This window comes from Coptis chinensis, chromosome 6, assembly GCF_015680905.1.
Source record: "Coptis chinensis isolate HL-2020 chromosome 6, ASM1568090v1, whole genome shotgun sequence".
NCBI lineage: Eukaryota > Viridiplantae > Streptophyta > Magnoliopsida > Ranunculales > Ranunculaceae > Coptis > Coptis chinensis.
This window is the reverse complement of record NC_141461.1, coordinates 30285417-30306943: the sequence shown is the minus strand read 5'-3', so window position 1 is coordinate 30306943 and position 21527 is coordinate 30285417. Positions and strand designations below refer to the sequence as shown.

At 36.7% G+C, this 21527-nt stretch overlaps 2 long non-coding RNA genes across 2 annotated transcripts; both read right to left on the bottom strand.

Annotated features, from left to right (window-relative positions):
* Window positions 1-15485: 15485 nt before the first annotated feature.
* LOC147492530 (uncharacterized) lies at window positions 15486-16427 on the bottom strand. Its single transcript, XR_015199755.1, has 3 exons — window positions 16293-16427; window positions 16056-16190; window positions 15486-15767 (listed from the first exon to the last, which is right to left on the bottom strand). It is a non-coding gene; the product is annotated as an uncharacterized LOC147492530 (long non-coding RNA).
* Window positions 16428-16505: 78 nt separating this feature from the next.
* LOC147492529 (uncharacterized) lies at window positions 16506-18535 on the bottom strand. The gene is made up of 3 exons (XR_015198832.1): window positions 18193-18535; window positions 17092-17181; window positions 16506-16909 (listed from the first exon to the last, which is right to left on the bottom strand). It is a non-coding gene; the product is annotated as an uncharacterized LOC147492529 (long non-coding RNA).
* Between the last annotated feature and the right edge of the window lie 2992 nt (window positions 18536-21527).

The window sequence follows — 21527 nt, the reverse complement described above, 5'->3', positions numbered from 1 at the left end:
GTTTGTTCTATAAATAGGAAACCTAACACACCTTGGCGACAAAACCCCAACTTCTGTTGGTGAAATAATCAACAAGTTACACTTCCAAGGTATAATAATCAAAATGTTAGGCCAACAAACAATTATAACCAAGCTCCACCACGACAAGGACAAGAACAAGGTAATTATAATAATTATAACAATAATAATTATAATGCTAATAGAGATATCGTTCTGGTTAATCATAACTATCACAACCCACCTATTAATAATCAACGTGAGATAGTTCCTGTCACACCACCTGTAACAAATACTCCTCCACAACTGGATCGTTTCGACACCTTTATGCAAACCCAACAACAGATTTTACAGTCTATCCAACTTTCCTTATAGGAGTTAACCCAAGAGAAAGTACAACCAAAAGGTGTGTTTCCAAGTCAAGCGATTCCTAATCCTAAAACAACAAACAGAGCCTTTGAGGTAAACGGTAATACTAGTAATGAAAATGGAAACGTAGGTGAGCTAAATATCATCACCACTCTCCGTTCCAACAGAGTGGTTGATAACGCCGTAACTATGCCTGTAGTTACCCCACCAGTAGTCCCTACACCTAATATTTTACTAGATACCAAAGTAATAACTGAATATCCTACCCCAATAGAGGTACCAGTTAAACCACAACCTAAGAAACAAAAAGCCAAGGTTAAACATCATGTTGATCCATATGCTAAATATAGAGAGAAACCACCGTTTCCTCAAAGATTAGCCATGTTAACCAAGGATACGAATTTCGATGAGATTAGGGAAGTCTTCAAAAATCTAACGATAAACCTACCTTTTCTTTAAGCGATTAAAAAGTTACCTCACCATGCTAAGTTTCTCAAAAAGTTGTGCACTACTAGGCGTAAGACAAATATTCCTAAAGATGCTTTTTTAACATAACAGTTTCCAACCTTATCCGAACATAATGGAATCGTTAAGTACAAGGACCCTGGTCGTCCTACTGTATAATGCACCTTAGGAGATTCCCACACGACGACCGCACTATTAGACTTGGGGGCGAGTGTTAACTTACTCCCTTATTATCTCTATAAACAAATAGGTCTACAAGAAATGCAACCTACTAAAATAACATTATAATTAGCTGATCGGTCTATTAAGTATCCTAAGGGTGTTGTTGAAAACGTGCTTGTTAAGGTTCAGGATTTCTACTATCCTACTGATTTTGTTATTCTCGATACAGATGTCGCTAACGACTCAGTTCTGATCATTTTAGGGCGCCCTATTTTTTTCTTGGCAACTGCCAATGCGCTTATAAATTGCTGTGATGGTTCGATGTCCATGTCTTTTGGCCATCTTTCTGTTGAGATAAATGTTTTTAAAATGACAAAATAGTTCCCATATACGACTTCGGATGGAGAAGTTAGCATGATCGAGAGCTTAGCTCAAGATTATTTCGACAACACGTTTCCTGATAATCAGATGCACCAATTTCTTTCCTTCGGAAGTTCAAATATTGACGCCATGACAAAAGAAAAAATTTCACACAATATCCCAGTGATTCTTCTAACCCACCTATTGAAGAATGTCTTGCATATCTAAAAACTTCTTATGATATAGACCTGAGAGCTCTAGCTGAGCACCATTCACCCACCGTACATTATCATGTCACTCATTCACTTTCCATCAATGTTCCCTACCCTCCACCTTTTCAAAGGAACCTTGAGTTTGCACTTGACCCTCTTGTTTCTCCTATGCTTCATGAATTTCTAAACTCTCCTAGTAAGAAACTACTACCTAAAGTGCCACCCGAGACCTTCATTTTCAGATGTGTGATAATACCAACCCACTCCACCAATGCATGTTGTGATAAACCCACTCTCTCAATTCTTCCATTTCTTACTTCTACAATTCATCCATATCCACCATATCTTTCACAACCATCTATTTTCTCACAATCATTCACTTGCCCACCCTTTCGTTGCAAAAACAAGAAGATTTTGCATGCTAGGTTAGATTCTATATTCATAAATATTCTCTCTCATTCCGTTATGCCACGTCATGGTAAATCATGGTGCTTGATGGTGTTTGGATGTGTTTTCTGTGATAATTATTTATGGCACGATCCACAACTATTTCGATTGTTGATATATGGCAAACTGCAGGGTATGTATATATATCTAGTTATTTGTTAAAGTCTCGAGTATCTGACTATAAACGGCTCATTTTATGCTTCAGTGTACTCCATTCCACTCTCATATTCTGGTAAGTGCATCATTCAGGTAACCGGGCCCTCCTATTGGAGTGTGTACCTGTAAGTACCAGATCCTAAGTCTACATTTAACATAATTCACGTTTTCCACTCTTGCATGTTTTCTCGGTTTTTGAGTCATGTTTATCTATGGTGTGAATTATGTTTGTATTGCTTTATTGTTTTCCTTATATTAAATCGTATTCATAAAAAGTAAAAAATTTAGGTAACTAGTATTGAACTAGATAGATGAGCCAATTAGGATTCCCATAGATAGATTAGGGTCTCCCCCCTAAATACACACAAAAAAAATTCGGTCAACCCACTTTGACATTTTTTTTGTGTGTATTTAGGGGGGAGACCATAATTTCCCATCTAGTGGGGAAATCCTAATTGGCTCATCTAGTGGGGGGGTAATACTAGTTAACCCAAAATATTAAAACCATAAAAATAGTAATCTAGGAAGTCTCGGGAATCTGACTTTAAAAGACCCACATTTAAAAATTTGAAGGCTGAAATTCCAGGAGCAAAAGTTTAACCGATGTGAATAAATCATTTGAACCCCCCGAATTTTAGAGTCGAATATTCAACCGATGTGAGCAGATCGGTCACACTCCTTCCACCCAATTTCATGAGGTCGTTCCATCACATGGTGAGGGACCCCAACAATCTCCCCCTCCCAAAACCATGAGGGCGTATACCTCCACGCATTACCAAATCAACAAGAGGAGTGTGTTGTCATTCCGGTGATAGCACAACAAACATCAAACTTACCTTTCGGTAAAACTTTGGTCATCATATCCAACCCGTTCTTGTCGGTATGGATCTTCTCAATGCACAATTGCTTGTCTTTGAGAACTTCTCTAATCCAATGATAACACACATGTATGTGCTTGGATCTAGAATGAAAACTCGAATTCTTGCTCAAATAGATGGCGTTCTGACTGTCACATAGAATTACAAACTGTTTCTGCTTTATCCCTAGTTCATCGAAGAACCTCTTCATCCATAACATCTCTTTTCAACACTCTGTGGCTACAATATACTCGGCTTCTGTAGTGAAGTGGGCAACATACTTTTGCAAATTATATTGCCAAGAAACTGCTCGCCCTACAAAAGTAAACAGATAACCGGAAGTTGACTTCATAGAGTTAACATCACCTGCCATGTCTGCATCTGTGTAACCTTCAAGTAAGGTCTTACTTCCACCAAAACACAAACACGCCTTGGAAGTGCCCTTGAGATATCTCAATATCCACTTAACACCTTCCCAATGCTCTTTACTCGGATTTGACAAAAATCGGCTTACAACACCCACGGCGAAAGAAATATCCGGTCTTGTACACACCATTGCATACATCAAGCTGCCCACTGTGGATGCATAAGGAATCTTTTAAATTTGACTCTGCTCATGCTCACCCTTTGGACACTTATCTTTGGTCATGCGGAACTGGCCACCAAGCAGACAACTAACTGGCTTCGCTTGATCCATGTTGAATCTCTTCAACACCTTCTCAATGTAGCTTTGTTGAGAAAGCCACAACTTTCCACTCTTTCAGTCATGAGTGATCTGTATACCAAGTATCTGCTTTGCTTGACCCAAATCCTTCATCTCAAAGGACTTACTCAAGTCTTTCAGCTTGGATATTTTGTTGATGTTTTGGCCAACTATCAACATATCATCCATATACAACAAAAGTACTATAAAATCTCTATCAGGAAATTTTTGAACAAACACACAATGATCGGAAGCAGACTTCTTGTATCCATGCTTTACCATAAAGGACTCAAACTTCATGTACCACTGTCTCAGTGCCTGCTTCAACCCATACAAGCTCTTTTTGCACTACACCATAACAGCTTTTTTGTGACGCCTATTTGGTGTCAGAAATTTGGCGTCTCAATTGGTGTCACAAAAATTTGTGACGGTATTTTGGCGTTAGTAATTTTTGTGACGGCATTTTGGCATCACAAATTTGTGACAACATTTTCACATTTGTGATGGCATTTTGGCGTCAGTTTTTTTGTGACGGCGTTTTGACATCACAAATTTGTGACAGCATTTTAGATTTGTGACGGCGTTTTGGCGTCAGTAATTGTGTTTTAGTTTAAAAAAAAATAATTATAATTATTTTGCCATATGATCAATCATTTTGCACTGTAGTACTGTCCAAGAGACAACTTATTTTAAAAACAATCCAATTAATCCACAAAATACACAAGTATACCTTCAACAATTAAAATTTTACTATAACTCAAAATTGCCAAATAATCCATTTCACATTTTAGAAATAGTCTACAAAGTACATAAAGATGAACAATCACGATTTACTCTATATCTCTCAAAATTATTATCAGATAATTTTCACACTTCTGCAATATACAACTACAAGGTACATCTTCTTCACAAGTATCCAAGGTCTAGTGATAATAGTGATTTTATGTATTCTAACTATCTATGCGTAAACACAAATAATCATAATACGTAAATACGTGTTTATATCAATATTCCTACTCTCAATAACGAAGTAATATATTAGAGTCAGGATTCGTTCCACTCTTAAACCCTCAAGACTTAATTAGAATTCAACTACTCGACACAAGGAACAATGGTGAGAGTAATGGGTGATGTGAAATTTCTAATATCATTATACTATCATTTCTATATGAAATTGAATACAACATAATCTAAATATATATTCTAACTTTATTAAATTTAACTAAACAATAATCCAACCCAATATCAATAACTACGAAATGACTAACAACCAAGAAATGAAATTAGATCTAAGCAATAGATAAAGGACAAAAATCGAATTTGATCAATAATAAACTACTTAATTTATCTAATGAAGCAATAACAATATTTTAATACTTTAAATTAAAACAAGGGAAATGAAAACTAATTAAAATGGAGATTTAATTCTAGATCTAAAAATTATTCTAACCCTAAACTCCATTAACATTAGCTTCCTAACCTAACTTATTTTCTAACCTAACTATCTACCATTAACAAAAAGCTAAGCTTTTGTTTTTATATGTTCAGATCCAAAAATCGTGCATGGGCTTGGAGCCACGTTTTGGGCCAGAGAATCAGGCCCAAAACCCAATACTTTCAGTCAAAAAGGCCTCTTCAGCTGTAGTTGACTTCGACAGACTTTTTGTCCACTTCTGTTCCTCTGATTAGGCCAAGTCTTGGACCATTGAAAATATCTTTCCGAGCCGGTCGTTTTGACGTAAGGTAGGCCCAATTCCGAGGTCTGAGTCCAAAGATATGGTCTTTGGAAGTTCTGTTGACTTTGTGCACTATTTCTGCCCGCGTGGACTTTGACTTTTCATCTTTTGACCGGGCTTTACAGAGGCTTTGTCTTCTGGGAAATTGGCCTTTAATCACAGAACTCCTTAGCAACCGACCTTTGCTCCTTTATCTCGCTAAAGTGGCATATTTCTGCACATAATGGACTTTGAAGCCTGAAATGCATAAAACACGAATCGGATTAACTCTTACTTATTATTCACATAATTAGTCTAAAAGTACGATTGTTAAGGGGTTAAAACTACAGTTTTGGGCTCTTATCAAACCACCCCCAAACAGCATTTTGCTTGTTCTCAAGCAAATATGAGAAATTAGAATAAGTGACCAAAAATGGAGTTCTAACTACTCTCGTTTCACTGAGTGCGATTGCATTGACCATATGCAACAAGGCCTTAAACCACTAGGAATTCCCTAGTGGACAAGTTATAGCCTCGTGAGAGTTTTCTAGTGAAGGTACTCACAAACTTTATCTATACTACAACGACTAAGAAATAAAACTATTGTTTCCTCATTCATGTCTCAACTATCTATACATCTCACTAGCAATTGAATAAGAATAACCAAGTCAAAAACCTAAACTAATATATGCATAATAATCAATCATCTATGATACAAATATATATACTATGAGTAATAATATGAAATGCCTAGCAGGTTCGTTTCTGAAAACTCGGAATAGCGTCCTTAAGTAGGTCCTCACATAAATGTCAAGACAAAAACCACTCTGATTTTTCCGCTCAAGTTTATTTACTCCAAGTCGAAAAAAGCACACTTTACCTTACAATCTCAATGACAAACAAGGAAGTCAGAGTCGATCAAACACATCTGCCACTTACTATCACACTAACCTATTCCTAATTAAGCTAGAGGTCTTTATTAGGTGTTGCGGGGATTAGGAGATGGTTTAAAAGGAAGGAAATGGATATTCAAAAGGACAAGTCCGAGATAATAGAGTTTTCATATTATGTAACTAGAGAAAACCTTGTTATTTTCTTTTGCTTCTATACTTTATTTCCATCCTTAGCCATATTTTTTCTTTTTTTTTTTCTTTGGCTTTTGACTCCCTTTTATTCTATTTTTTTGGAGTTTTGATTTATTTCTATTTTTTTTTTCTTTTCTTTGGATGGAAACTTTTTTTCTTTTTCCAAGCAACTAACTAATTTTTGTTTACACGTGTTTTTCTCTTCTTCTTTCTTCATTCATTCTATTCTCAGACTTATTCTAAATTGGGTAAGTTGATTTATTTTTTTTTTGTTTTGTTTTTGTAACAGGGTAAAGGAATTGTGGGTTTATGGAAGGCTAAAGAAAGGCTCGAGGGGCTTAACTTGCGGAAAAATAATTCATAGGTTTGAATTTCTGGCTATATCGATCCAAAGAGGGCCTAAATTCTCGCTTAGGATATGGCATAATGATCAAGCAAGTGGACGTGTGATTTCTCTATCCGGATTTTACTTCTCCCTTGTGTCATTTCTCAAATGTTTCGCTCATATAAGGCTTTAGGCTATATTCTCACATGATTTGTAGAATAAGTACTCTAGCCTAGATTTCAGAAACTTACTGCTAACAATCATAGATACTCATATAACATATTTATAGATAGATGCAAAGATTATTACCTACATATTAACCTAAGTTTCTAACAATTATTTTGATGCAAAAGCTACGTGAGACTTCTAGATTGTTAAAAGCATAGAGAAAGAAAATAATACCAATATTCCTAAGTGTATAGCATAAACTTATTTATTTATATTTTTAAAAATTTTAACTTGAAAAAAAAATGTATATTATACATATCTATATCCTAACAGATGCCTTAATTACACGTGTTTCTATGCCCCCCCCCCCTCCCCCCAAATAAGAAACATGCTTTGTCCTCAAAGCATTTAAATAAAGAGGGTAGAAAAATACCATGGAAACGCATGAAATTCTAGAACATCTGCAAAACAAGGTTAGAACATACTAATATAGGAAATAAAAAAACTGACGCAACTCTATAAGAGTTCCACCCATTATGGGGTTAACATAATTAAATTGCTTGGGACATAACCAGACACTAACTGAAACTAAAAACTTACCTCCACTCCAGCGTTTACTCGGCATCCTCCTCTTCTATAAAAAAGTGAGGTTCCTTCGCGTCCTGCCATGCCATGATAATTTGTCATGCTTCACGCCATTATCATCTATGATTGCTAACCTGTTAAGCGCCACTTGGTCGGATGGGGTGTAAGGTGCAACCTGATGAGGTTGTATCCTCCACCCTTGCCAAGTCATTTCACGGAAAGATCGAATAATAAAATTGGTGGGTCTCACAATGTCGACCCCAACCCAGTCCGTGAAACGGGCACAAAAAACAGGGAAGAAACATAGTATAATACGGCAAACTAATATAGGCATAAGAAGATACTTATGCCTCATGCTATGGGCTCGTGCTAAACTAGACATTAAGGTCTTAAGAAGGTTATATAGCAGCGCCTCAGCTAAAGCAAGGAAGACGCCGCAAGTGGCATCATTCGCGAAGAAAAATGTCACTCCCCTAATATGTTTAGCATGATAAAGAACATTACCGTATCACATTAAGGGACAAGCTACCAAGGGCTACGTTATATGTCCCTTGGTCCTCTACACGGAAAATGCCGAACCCATAAGCCTCATGCAAAAAGTCATAAGTGTAGACATGCATATTATCTACCCAATAGCATCATGGGTCTTGAATTTCAGTGGGCATGGCAAGTCCAAGAACAAATGCTAGCAAGAACCATAAGCGGTTCCCAGCCTAGGTGTGTGATCACCTCGCGAAACCAAGCACCATAAGTAGTGCTTTGAAACAAATCTTCGAAAGACTGTCCCGATATTATTGTAGGAGGTGTCATCTCAAAATTACGCTCTGGAATAGCTGCGAATCACCCGGCAACAACCCGCAGAAAACTGGAATTTTTCTGGTCCACGGAAGTCGTAGCCGAGAGCGCTCCACTTGAAGCGCCGAAAAGCTCCACTTGATTTTGGAATTCCAATGTTTGAGCACAAGTCGCGCTCACCTTGGGCACGAGTGCGCTCTGAGTAAACTTTCTGAAATTGTCTAGGGCGCAGGTGTGCTCGTAAGTGCTGAAGCAGAAGTTTAAGAGGAAAAATAAGGGAAAGCTTGGAGTGAAAGGTGAGAGATGATGGTGGGGTGTAGTGTGGGTTGTGAGTGTAGAATGAAGGAAGTTTAAATAGGTTCTGAGCTTCCAAAACGAATCGGCAAGTTTCCAAATTGTTTAAGGCAATTTCCGGAAATAGAAAATTTCCAAACTTGAAAACGGAAACAAATCATATTTTTTATTTTATAACAACCCTGGTATCTTTTATACTGGATTTAGAATAGTAACTTCTAAATTCTCTTAGATTTTATCCTACCACCACATCTAATCATAGGTATGCCAATTACGACAATATTCTCAACCTTCACTCCAAAACAAACTCTAAAATGGAGGATCTTCTACAAATCATGATAGAATAAATAATACCACCCCCAAACAATTCGGGAAGGTGGGATTAACAATAAAATCCATGCACAATTTGAAAAGAACAACATTATATTAAAATTGAAATTCAAACAACATTTAACTACCAAATTCAAAGTTAACTACGGAATTTAACAACGTAACATCCTATCTACTAAAAATAATAAAAAACAACATCAAAACAACAAACAAGGAGAAATCTAGCTACTCTTAAAGGGAGCGAGGTGGGGATAAGAATAGGAAGTTTAGTGATCAAGCATGGAAAAACCAAACACCCATTCCCCAAACAAATTTTTTGAAAACAGGTTTGTAAAAATTTGTTTTAAAACGCTGGTCTTTTAAAGTCGATTCCCTAGACTTAAAGTAATATATATGTATTTACATGCAGGTTTCCCATATATCAATAATCTAAACAATTGTGGATCTTTCCATAAATAGTTAACATGGAATGCACCACCAAACAGAATCAAGCTCCAAAACTTTCTACAATGTAACTTAGTCGAATAAGAAGGTGTCCAAGTGAATGATCGTGAGTAAATGAATGGTTTTGGAAAATACTTGGAATGTGGATAAGTGTTAGAAGAAAAGGGTGGGAAGAATGATTGGATTTTATGAGGGATTAACTCAGGTGGATGGTGGTAGGGTGGTGCTCTAGGTAGTGCTTGAGAAGGTGGATCATCACAGGCTCTTAGAAACTCGTCGAATTCCTTATCTAGGTTGTTCGCATCCATATAATTATGGTATTCATCTCCATCTTTGAGGAATTCATCTATCTCGTCTATTATGAGGTTTAGTCCATCTCTTCTATGGTCAGAAGGTAGGGTTGAAAATTCTTTCTCTAGTTCAGTTTATGTTCAAAGGGTCAAAATTGTGATCTTTGTCTTCTTCCATAAGAGGGATATGTACTTGGTGTAGGGGCGACATCGTCGGAAGCACTAATGTGATATACAAAACTCTCAATAGACTTAACTTCACCTTCTACAGGAAAATCTATCTAGTTGTTCATGCGGTGTTTTATCCCTATACCTAATATGAAGGGGGAACATATTTGTTAACCGTTGCTTTATCTTTTATCACTTTCCAACTAGGTTTCCATATTGGAACCTCTACAGGTGTAGGGTCTTCAATTTCTATGACCGTATTTGGTATGGTATCATTTATAGTTTGCGGGTGATCTTTAGGCATAGTCACTTGGTTATCAACTACTCTCCCTGAACGAAGGGTAGTGACTGCATGTAGGTCCCCTTGGTTTATATTACCATTACATCAATACTTTTTATTTCGGGGCGTTTTGTTAACTTAGGATTAGGCATTGTTTGACTTGGAAACACGCCGGTTTGGTTATTATTTTGGTTAGAAGACATGTCAATAACCTTTTGGCACAAAAAGACTGCATCATTTGCATCGTTTGTTTCATCATATTAGAGTTTTGATCATCTTTGATCTTTCATCAAGTTGGAGTTTTGTTGCATAATTTGATTTTGTTTCTCCAACAAGGTCACTACTACTTTGTCCGTAGATGGTTGTATTGGAATTAAAGCTTGTTGGCGTTCATGTCTTGATGTTGATAGTTCCGGGTTCCGGGTTCTAAACCTCTATTCTGGTCACCTAAGTTCCCTTGTCCTTGATGTTGAGTTAAGCTGGTTAAAGTGTGATGGTTGTGGTGGTGTTTGTGCATAGACAAGAGGACAATAAAAGTCGAATGCTCAAGACTACAAATGACATTACAACGAGTAGAGTTAATGTTCATGACTGAGTGGGTTGTTGTTGAACGATATGGCATCTACCTTTTTAGTGAGGGCATCGATAAGAGTTTTCAGCTTCGGGATGATGTTTAACCTCAAGAGAAGAAGAGAGGGAGCCGGGAGGAATCGCTTCCTCCCCAATTTTTGTTCTTCTTAGATTGATCTTCTAAGAATTTATAAGCCTCTAAGGCTCCTTTACTAAGAAAACTACCCCCAGTCATGATATCTACAACCTCCTTATGATAATGTGAAAGCCCCTTGAAGAAAGCACGAACAAGCATGTCTTTCGCAAGATTATGATGCGGGCATTCAATGAGAAAATCAGTGAAACGATTCCAGGCCTCTGAAAAGAATTCATGAGGATTATAGTGGAAGAAATGAATCCCGTGAAGCATTTCATCCGTCTTCGATGGTGGGTAAAACTGTTCCATGAACAATTGAACAAGTTAAGCCCATGAGTCCACGAGTTTGGCGTTTGGGCAGTTAACCAAGATGCCGCCTTTGTCGGCTAGGGTGAAAGGAAACACCCTAAGTTTAACTTGATCCGGACTTACGGTAGGATGATGGAATGTAGTGAGAACTTGGTCTATCCTACGATAATGCCGGGTAAGGCTTCTCGTGGTCTAAACCATGAAAACCGGGTAACAAGTTAAATATATTAGGGGATTCAAAATCCCCACTAGGTCTGCAAGAAACGATGCGACTTAGGGCCATCGTTTAGGGCTTTATAAAAATCAGAGAGAGGAGTCTCTTGTTCTTTAGCCATTGATGCAAGTGTAGTGTGTGAAATTCTAGATAGGCGTGTTGTATTTATTTCTAAGAAAAACAAGCCTGATTATACTAGAATTAAAACTCCTCTGACAGAAGAGGCGAGGAGTGGAAGAAGGAGTACCTGAATGCCTCCTTGCTACGCGTTTGAATAGCGTCTTGTATACGCAATCTCAGTGTATTTAACAAGTTAGAAACACTGAATAACTTGAAGAAATAAAAATTTGCATTTACCTATGAAAATTGGGCTGTTCACGCTGAATTTTTCCTTCCTCTGTTTGGCGCGGGTGCCCTCTGTTTTGTCGAATGTCCGGTGTTTTGGGCGGTCGTCGTGCTTTCGGTTTGGAGCGCGGTCGCGCTCCAGGGTTTTCAAGTTTTAGGCCTTTTATCGTACTCCAAAAAATTTGAAATTTTTACAGTAATTTTCTAAGACGTCTATCAAGTAGCCTGTAAAATTTCAGATCAATCGGAGCTATGAAAGTCCCTCTACTGCCCTACAAAGTTTGCAAAACAGTTTTCCGACATAATACAAACAACCGAATGGTTAACCCATCAAAACAAAGCCAAAATTTCCAAATTTTTAGTGGAGACTCCTGACAGATCCTAATTGTTCCTGTAAACAATTTAGATCAATTGGAGTTCCTACAACCTCTCCTTATTGGCTGGTGTTCTAGATATTAAGTGTTTGCAACACTGCAGAAACACACTGGAAACACTCTACTATTTAGGAGGTCAAAACAAATCAAAAACTCATCAAATTTTTACTAAAAACTGCTGACTTAGGATAGATACTCCTGTAAAAATTATAGAATTTTTAGAACTCCGTAAGTAACCTTACTCGTCTGTTTTTCAAGAACATACGGTGTAAAAACTGAAATGCAGCACTGTAAATATCGTATTTTTTTCACAAGGTAAACCAACTTTGAAAAATCTGAAAATATTCCATTAAATCAACAACACATTAAATAGTATGTATGAAAATTTTCAGAATTTTCGAAAATTTAGAAATACCTTCACCGCAGTGTTTTTCTCTGTGAATCTGCAGCCCCTATGCCTGAAACAGTGAACAGTTCCAAAAATTGAAGAAACAAGAATGAAAAATTAAAAGGGTGGGTGGGTAGAGAATGGGGGATTGCCCCTTGGATTCAAGCAATTGAATTCTTGTCATGAACGAGATTAAGATGGCAGCGGCGCCATTTGATAAAAGTGATTTTACGTATTCTAACTATCTATGTGTAAACACAAATAATCATAATACGTAAATACGTGTTTATATCAATATTCCTACTCTCAATAACGGCAATATATTAGAGTCGATTCGTTCCACTCTTAAACCCTCAAGACTTAATTAGAATTCAACTACTCGACACAAGGAACAATGGTGAGAGTAATGGGTGATGTGAAATTTCTAATATCATAATACTATCATTTCTATATGAAATTGAATACAACATAATCTAAAGATTCCAACTTTATGAAATTTAACTAAACAATAATGCAACCCAACATCAATAACTACGAAATGACTAACAACCAAGAAATGAAATTATATCTAAGCAATAAATAAATGACAAAAATCGAATTTGATCAATAATAAACTACTTAATTTATCTAATGAAGCAATAACAATATTTTAATATTTTAAATTAAAACAAGGGAAATGAAAACTAATTAAAATGGAGATTTAATTCTAGATCTAAAAATTATTCTAATCCTAAACTCCATTAACATTAGCTTCCTAACCTAACTTATTTTCTAACCTAACTATCTACCATTAACAAAGAGCTAAGCTTTTGTTTTTATATGTTCAGATCCAAAAATCGTGCATGGGCTTGGAGCCACGTTTTGGGCGGAGAATCGGGCCCAAAACCCAATACTTTCAGTCCAAAAAGGCCTCTTCAGCTGCAGTTGACTTCGACAGACTTTTTGTCCACTTATGCTCCTCTGATTGGGCCATGGCTTGGACCATTGAAAAAATCTTTCCGAGCCGGTCGTTTTGACGTAAGGTAGGCCCAATTCCGAGGTCTGAGTCCAAAGATATGGTCTTTGGAAGTTCTGTTGACTTTGTGCACTGTTTCTGCCCGCGTGGACTTTGACTTTTCATCTTTTGACCGGGCTTTACAGAGGCTTTGTCTTCTTGGAAATTGGCCTTTAATCACAGAACTCCTTAGCAACCGACCTTTGCTCCTTTATCTCGCTAAAGTGGCACATTTCTACACATAATGGACTTTGAAGCCTGAAATGCATAAAAACACGTAATCAGTATTAACTCTTACTTATTATTCACATAATTGGTCTAAAAGTACAATTGTTAAGGGGTTAAAACTACAATTTTGGGCTCTTATCATCTAGCATAAATGAAGCTGCACCTTCAAAGCTCCCATCAAGTGAAAAGAACTAACTCTAACTTGCCCTTCACAAAGAAAGAAGAAAACGAAGAAAACTTTATTAATGAACTAATAAAAACGAGAAAATATATATCTCACCTAAGTATATATATTGAATATGACAATTGCTAACCAAGGACAAGACATAAGATATGCTGAAAACTTAATAAACTCTTGCGGCCAGTAAAATGATGTTTAGAGAAGCAAATGCACCTTTACATTTAGTGTTACCAATATACAAAACTTTATTTACACACTTCCCTTCTTTTGACATCTATGGATCACTCATTCGAATGACGTGAATCCATATAGTCAAAATCCATTAGCAGTAATAGAAAGGATACACACAGAACAAATAAACAATAGAGAAAAAAGAATAGCATAAACCTAAACTAGCAAAACACAAAGAAACCTAAACTAGCGGAGACACAAAGAAACTTACAGCTTCTTGATGTTTAGCATTCTTTCTCCAATGTATGAAGGGATTGGGCCAATAATTGAGCAGCTTCTTAGAACCATGCGCAAAAAGGTAAAGCTTAGTCCTTTACGAGACTAATAGTAAGATTACACAAGAAGTATATATCCAGAACTCAACTTACAGTGCAGATCGATTTTCCCATTCCTTGGAATAAAATCTAATTAAACAAATGCCTAAATGCATTTCTGAAAATGGAATATGTCCTTAGGATGTCTAACTGGGAACTAATTCTAAACGGAATGCAATAGTATGTAATGAAACTTATGAGGACAATTGAAATTCACAACCGATTGAACTGTACACATTGAACTCCATCAAGCGATTGACCTGTACACATTGAACTCCATCAACCCTCAAATTTGTAGTTTTCATGTCTTGAGATAGTCACTTCACTCTACACTAGACCAAAGCCACTCTACATAACATTGGTCTTAACACATACAATTGATACAAGTTCATCAACCCATTGCTACTTCGACTCTCTCGAAAGTCGAAACCCACAAACACAAAGACAAAAACAGTCCATCAACCTTGCATTGAAGAAATAAACAAAATCCAAAATGCATACTTGTTTTTAAATGAATAATTTGTAGTTAAGAAATCTCTTTAAAAACAATACCGACACAAATCTCTAAAAGATAACGAACCGTGGACTAAAAATAGACGAATTGAGAGAGAGAGAGAGAGAGAGAGAGAGAGAGAGAGAGAGAGAGAGAGAGAGAGAGAGAGAGAGAGAGAGAGAGAGAGAGAGAGAGTTACTTGATGTTTGAGGCTAGGGCTGGTGATTGCATTGGTATTCTCAGGTATTGAGAGAGAAGAAGTCGATAAAGCTTGGAACTAATTTAGGAGAGAGATTTAACACTTGATGCACAACCTAGCACGTGCATCTTTTAAAACGCCTAGATGCTGTCACAAAGCTTTTCAGTATATACCCAAAAAAAATCAAGTAATTGTTTGATTTTTTCTAACGGTTTTTATCAATTGGTGACGCTAAACAGTTGTCACAACGTTCCTGACGCCCATCTGCCGTCACAAATGAAAAAAAGTTTGCGTCACAAATATGTTGTTATGGTGTAGTGTAAAATCATGGTAAGCATCTCGTAAAGATGGTACAAGAACCACTCGAGTAGCATAACCCATATATTCAACTCAAAATTATAGAATGCAAAACGTCTTCCATATGAGAGTCTAAAAAATTGTAAGACTTTGTACCCTTCTTAGAATATCTGAGTGAAAAATGTCATCAAATCTTCTTTCAATCGTTCCTTTCTTAATCTTAGGATGTTCAGAATCAACGAAGGGCCCCAGCAGCCAAAAGTATGAGAGCCTAAGAGCTGAAATATCTATAAATCCCACAGGAAGACTCAAATTTTAGCAAATTGGAAAGAGTTTGTTTCTTAGCCTAAGAGCTGAAACACTAAAAAGAAGTGAATTTGTATTTGGTTGAGTGTGAGAGTGAGTCAGGCAAGCACTTCAGGCACACTAAAGTAAAAAGGAGGTAACTAGAACAAAAAATGAAGGTAGGCAGTGTTTCGTGTGTGTGTGTGTGTGTGTGTGTGTGTGTGTGTGTGTGTGTGTATGTGTGTGTGTTGGGGAGAGAGAAAGGGGTGAGAGAAATAAAGAATACACACCTGTAATAGTGTCAGCTGTGCAGACAACGTAGTTGCTTCTATTTGTAAGGTTTGAACTTCGTATTCCAATTCTAAGATATATACCTTATCTTTCGTTCCTTGGAATAAGCTGTTGATTGCTGATTAGCCAAAATCCTGGGACAATCAGTTTAAGAATAGTGCTAACATCATCATAACTTAGCATTCCCTTTAGTCTATACCAAATGCTACATAACTGAAAATTGGAAGAAAGACTACCTTTTGGCATCATTTGCTACATTTGCTGACGAAAATGCACCATGAAAGCTGAGTGGGTAATGGGTCAAGCCAAAAGTATTAGATTATGGCAAGATGAGTGGGCAGGAGTAGCTCTAGCCCGACGTAATTCAAGGCATCACCGGGAAGGTTTTAATGTGAAGCTGTCGGACCTTAATGAATCAAAAACTTGCACCCCGAATAAAGCCGGGCACTATCTGGAAACTTATCCAGAATGTAGTGCCAAAGGATGATAGGGTCAGGAACAAAGGATCAAAAACTTCCTACTACTAAGTTGCACTAAAAATGACTCTTAATACATATATTTTCATGAATTACTAACCTTTCTATTTCAATCAACCAACGCCATACAGTTTAGTAGTTTACACACAAAAATCCAGCAAAAACTTGTTTCAGAAATCATGTCTTGTTTGGTCCAGATTCATAGAACATCAATAAAAATCACATTATGGAAAAAGTGCCTCTTTTCATAGAACATCAATGAAAATCACATTATGGTACAAGTGCCTGGTTCTTGTGGTACCCATCCTTCCATTCATTGGTACATGTTCGATTCAGACGGTTTGTATGTGAAGTCAGATGTATCAAAGCCCATATTGCTTATGCAACAAAGAACACAGAGATTAGAGAAGGGTTTCGTAGTAAGAATTGCAATAAATTGACTATAATAATGAAATTCAATGTAAACTGCAGTCCACTAAGAACACTCGAAAAATGACTCCCTACATATTTGCCTTAAGTGTAAATAGGAATACAAGGAATTTACGGAAGTAAAGCATACCCCTTTTCCCTCATCCGTGCCGCTCCAAGCATTATTTCTATTTGAGCGATCAAGGGTGCCAGCTGCATGTTTGCCTGTAACAGGAGCTCCCTGCGTGTTTATGAGTGGATGTGGAACTTATAATTCACAAGGACAAGTAGTAAAACCTACATATTGTTTCAAGCAGAAAAACAAGGCAGCAATTCACAAGAACAAGTAGAACAAATGTATAAGACTATCCTCTTAACTGTTCTAACGAAGAAAAAAAAAAGCTTTTACATGAGGATATATATGACTAAGACAAGGAAATAACTTACATAGCTGTTTTGTTTCTTCTTCTACAAAATTCAGGTATAAAGTTTTGCTAGAATGTGGGAGTATATTATATAATCAAAGAATAAATCCAGTATGAATCATGACTTTGCCATTTTCAGCATGAACTTAGGTAAGTTAAAGCTATTTTGCAACAGCAAAATGGAAGGGATGGAACTATCTAGGAAATTATGCATCCTGATCCTTGATACTTTCGGATTCGATATCAAAAGCTACCTTACTAAACATATGAAGAACAGTGGCTACTGGCTAGGAAATCTGTAGAATGAATTACAAAGTCTGATTTTTACAACAAAAAACCCAAAAATTGACTACTGCGAGTTCTTAAGTAACTAATTAAAGAGAATGGAGTGGTGGACTTATAAACAACTGTGGGTTTGCATGGACTACTCTGTCCACTAGCAAAAGTTAACACATGCATACGGTTCAATTTGCATTGAACAAGTAAGCATAACCCAATATATTGAGATCAGACAACTTATCTAACTTGGTATAAAATGAAGATGAATATACTAAATCCAAAAATGGAGGGAAAGAAGGTACTAATCCATGTTGTCTTTGAAATTCATTGTTGAATCAATATAATTACACTGTGTGTTGTTCCATACCAACTTACCCTTGACTAGATACCTGGTGGAAATCAGAACTTAAAACAAGTAATTGACGTAAACATGAAAACAAAAGAATCAAAACCATATATTGAAAGATACTTATCTTGTTGATGGTTGCTCTATAGGAAATAGCTAGGAAAATGAATGTCCCATAACTTAAGAGGAGAGAAAAGATTACCTGATTGAGGCGTAAGCTATAAGAGAAATTCTCTTATTTTGTCATTTAGTTCTAGTTCTAACTTTCTTTTTCAAAACTAACATGATAAGTCCTCAACTTATCATTATCTGTTTCTAAAAGGATAGAGATCAAAAGACTTAAGCTGCTATTCACCAAACCTAGTATCTAGTTGGTCATGGCCCATAACATATCAAGGTAATGCGTACACCCCTCCACACAGTTGTAACAAACTAGAAGAAACATGAGTCGCAGTATCAAAGAAGCACTGCAAGATTCAAAATCTAAATCATCAGTTCTTTCAACATTGGTTCACTACTTGAGACAAATTGAAATCTTAATGTCTAACGCGGTAATTAGTAACAATCAATAAAATCCAATGAACAAAAGCAAAAAACCCAACTTAAACTTGACCACCCTAGTTGCAAGTACATAACTTTGTGCAAGCATGTATTTGTAAAAATAAAAAAAATAAAATAAAAAGGAAGCAAGCGTAGAACCAACCTTGCAGTAGCTTTAGTTGAGATCAGCAGGCCAGTCATCTACTAGATGAAACATCATGTCCCTTTAACATGGAGCCCCACATTACAAGAGGATTCTCATTAGCAACTCAACCAACCTCCACTCCAGACTGCCAACAAGAAAACAATAGCAGACCTGCCATGCCTAGCTACTTGATAAGATATATTGGCACAACATAAACTCAACCCAAAAAAAATAAAAAGAAAGGTCATGAAATATACTCAACAAGGGACATTATGGTTCTCAGTTGTCAATATATCCTTTTTTCACAAACTTTTCTTTACAAAAAATGTGGGTTTCACATTAACTCATTAGACTTTACAATTTGTCAATTATAAACACCTACAAAATAGTACTTACCAACCAAAACACACACACACTCACTTAAAATACTAATGTCACATCAAATACTAGCTACACTTCTATTTTAACTCAATTTTATTACTAGCCCTTCAACTAAAATTGAGTTTGGGCCTAAACCATCCAACCAGCCGGGTTTAGTTATAGGGCTAATGGGTTTAGTTAAAATATAATTGAACCATCTACCATGTCCTATTTTCCATTGAGTGCACAACATGTTTCCAACTCCAAGAGCAGGTACATGGCCCGACCTAGGACCCACTTACTAAGGAAGTAGACAAGTACTGTGCATAAACGCATCCCCACCAAATTATATGCTCTAGGAAGTGGCACAAAGTGTGCAATGAGTTTTACTACAAAAATTTAGTCTAAACTTGGAATCCAACTATAGTAGAACTCCTGCTTTGATGCATAAACAAGAACGTGTGTGCGACGACTTCCATTATTAGATCATGTCAAACCTTGCTGGAAGGGAAATCATGTAAAATAGTAGCATGTTCACTGTTTCATTCAAAGAGGGGTTATGTTCATGCTACAAGATTCAGAAGTAAGTACAACAACCTACTTAAACTTTGTAGATTAGAAGGCGCAACACCTCCTTGAGGGAACAATTTAAATGCATATCATTTCGTTTAAAGATTTATCTGGCAGTACTCTAGTAAGAAAAATTATATATACACTAACTGATACATATAAAGCTGATCTTACTAAAATGAATCAGATTACCAATCAAACAAAAAAGAGGAATATACATATGGACCCAATATGAACCCAAGTGTCCGAAGGTAAATTATCTGTGGTTGAACCTATGAAGTATGTATGGTGCATAGTGATTCTCTACATTAACATTTGACAAGTGCTAAAATACTTACTAAAGGAACATAGCAGCTGCAATTCTATAGTAGTGCAAAAAACTAACAAGTCTAACTTTCAATAATAGTAGTGCAGTAAGTCTAACTTGGAAACCAACTATTATAAACAAACTCATTCAAGAAAATTATTAACCCTAGAAAACGAAATCAAGAATTGCAAACCCAAAACCCAAAATTGCGGGAAAAAAAATGAATCTTTATAGAAACTAACCCTAAAAGATCGGAAAGATGGTACCTTTGTTTAAGATGAAGAATTTGAGATGAACAACCTACCTCATTTAGTTCACTTTGATCGAAATTTGGGGAAGATGAACGAAAAGGGAGTGGAATTCGAATAGATTGAGAAAAGTGGAGAAGAGATTTATGCAGGAAGGGGTTTCTCTCTGCTATGTTGAGAAGAAAAAGAGTTGAGGTCGAAAAGTAAATCGCAAAGATCGGAAGTTGACACCTCATCCTGTGGCACATGCCAAACACGTGCCTCTGGATCTTAATAAGTGATGCCTCTTTGCCGTCACTATGTTTTCAATAAATTTCATAAATAAAATAAAACTAATTTTTCGACTTATTATGACACCAAACAACAATAATGACGGCAATTTGACGTCACAAATTTTTTGACGCCTATTTGGCGTCACAAATTGGGAAAAGCCCCTGTCACAAAAAGGCTTTTATGGTGTAATGTTAGCTTGCATACTAGGTGCTCCATGCTTTTGACCTCAAACCCCTCTGGCATGTCCATACAAACATCTTCTTCAAGGTCTCCATGAAGAAATGTTGTCTCGACATCTAGTTGCTCAACCTCTAGGGTCATACTTGCGATCAAACCAAATACCACCTTGATAGAAGTCATCTTAACTACAAGAGAGAAAATTTCATCAAAGTCAATACCTTTCCTTTGATCGAATCCCTTCACAACAAGGCGAGCTTTGTGCCTTGGGTGTAGATTATTCTCCTCATGCTTGACTTTGAAGATCCACTTATTCTTGAGAACTTTTATTCCTTTCAGTTTTTCAACTAAGTCATAAGTGTGATTCTTATGCAAAGAACCCATCTCATCTTGCATGGCCTTCAACCACCTCTCCTTGTATGTACCTTCAAGAGCCTCTTGATAGTACATAGCTTCTCCACCATCAGATAGTAAAATATACGTATGTAATGGATACCTGGTTGAAGCTTGTCTCTCTCTGTCAGACCTCCTTACCACATCTTCTTGTGGCTCAGGATGATGCACTTCTGCTTGCTCAAGTGGTGGTTCATGCACTTCATCTACATCTTCTATATCAATAGGTTCTATCCCATCATGAGCAATAGGATCATCATCATGAGCTTCAAACCCATGGTTATCTGCATTCTCAATGCCTTCTGCACGTTCCACTGTAGGAACTTCTATTTCTAAATCAACAAGATCATTAGTGAAAGCTTCTAGCTTCTCACCATCCTCAAAGTCTGCTATTGTTTGGTCTTCCAAGAACACAACATATCGACTTTGGATTACCTTCTTATTGATTAGATCATAAAGTTTGTAGCCAAACTTCTCATCCCCATAACCCAGAAAAATGCACTACTTGGCTTTGTCATCAAGCT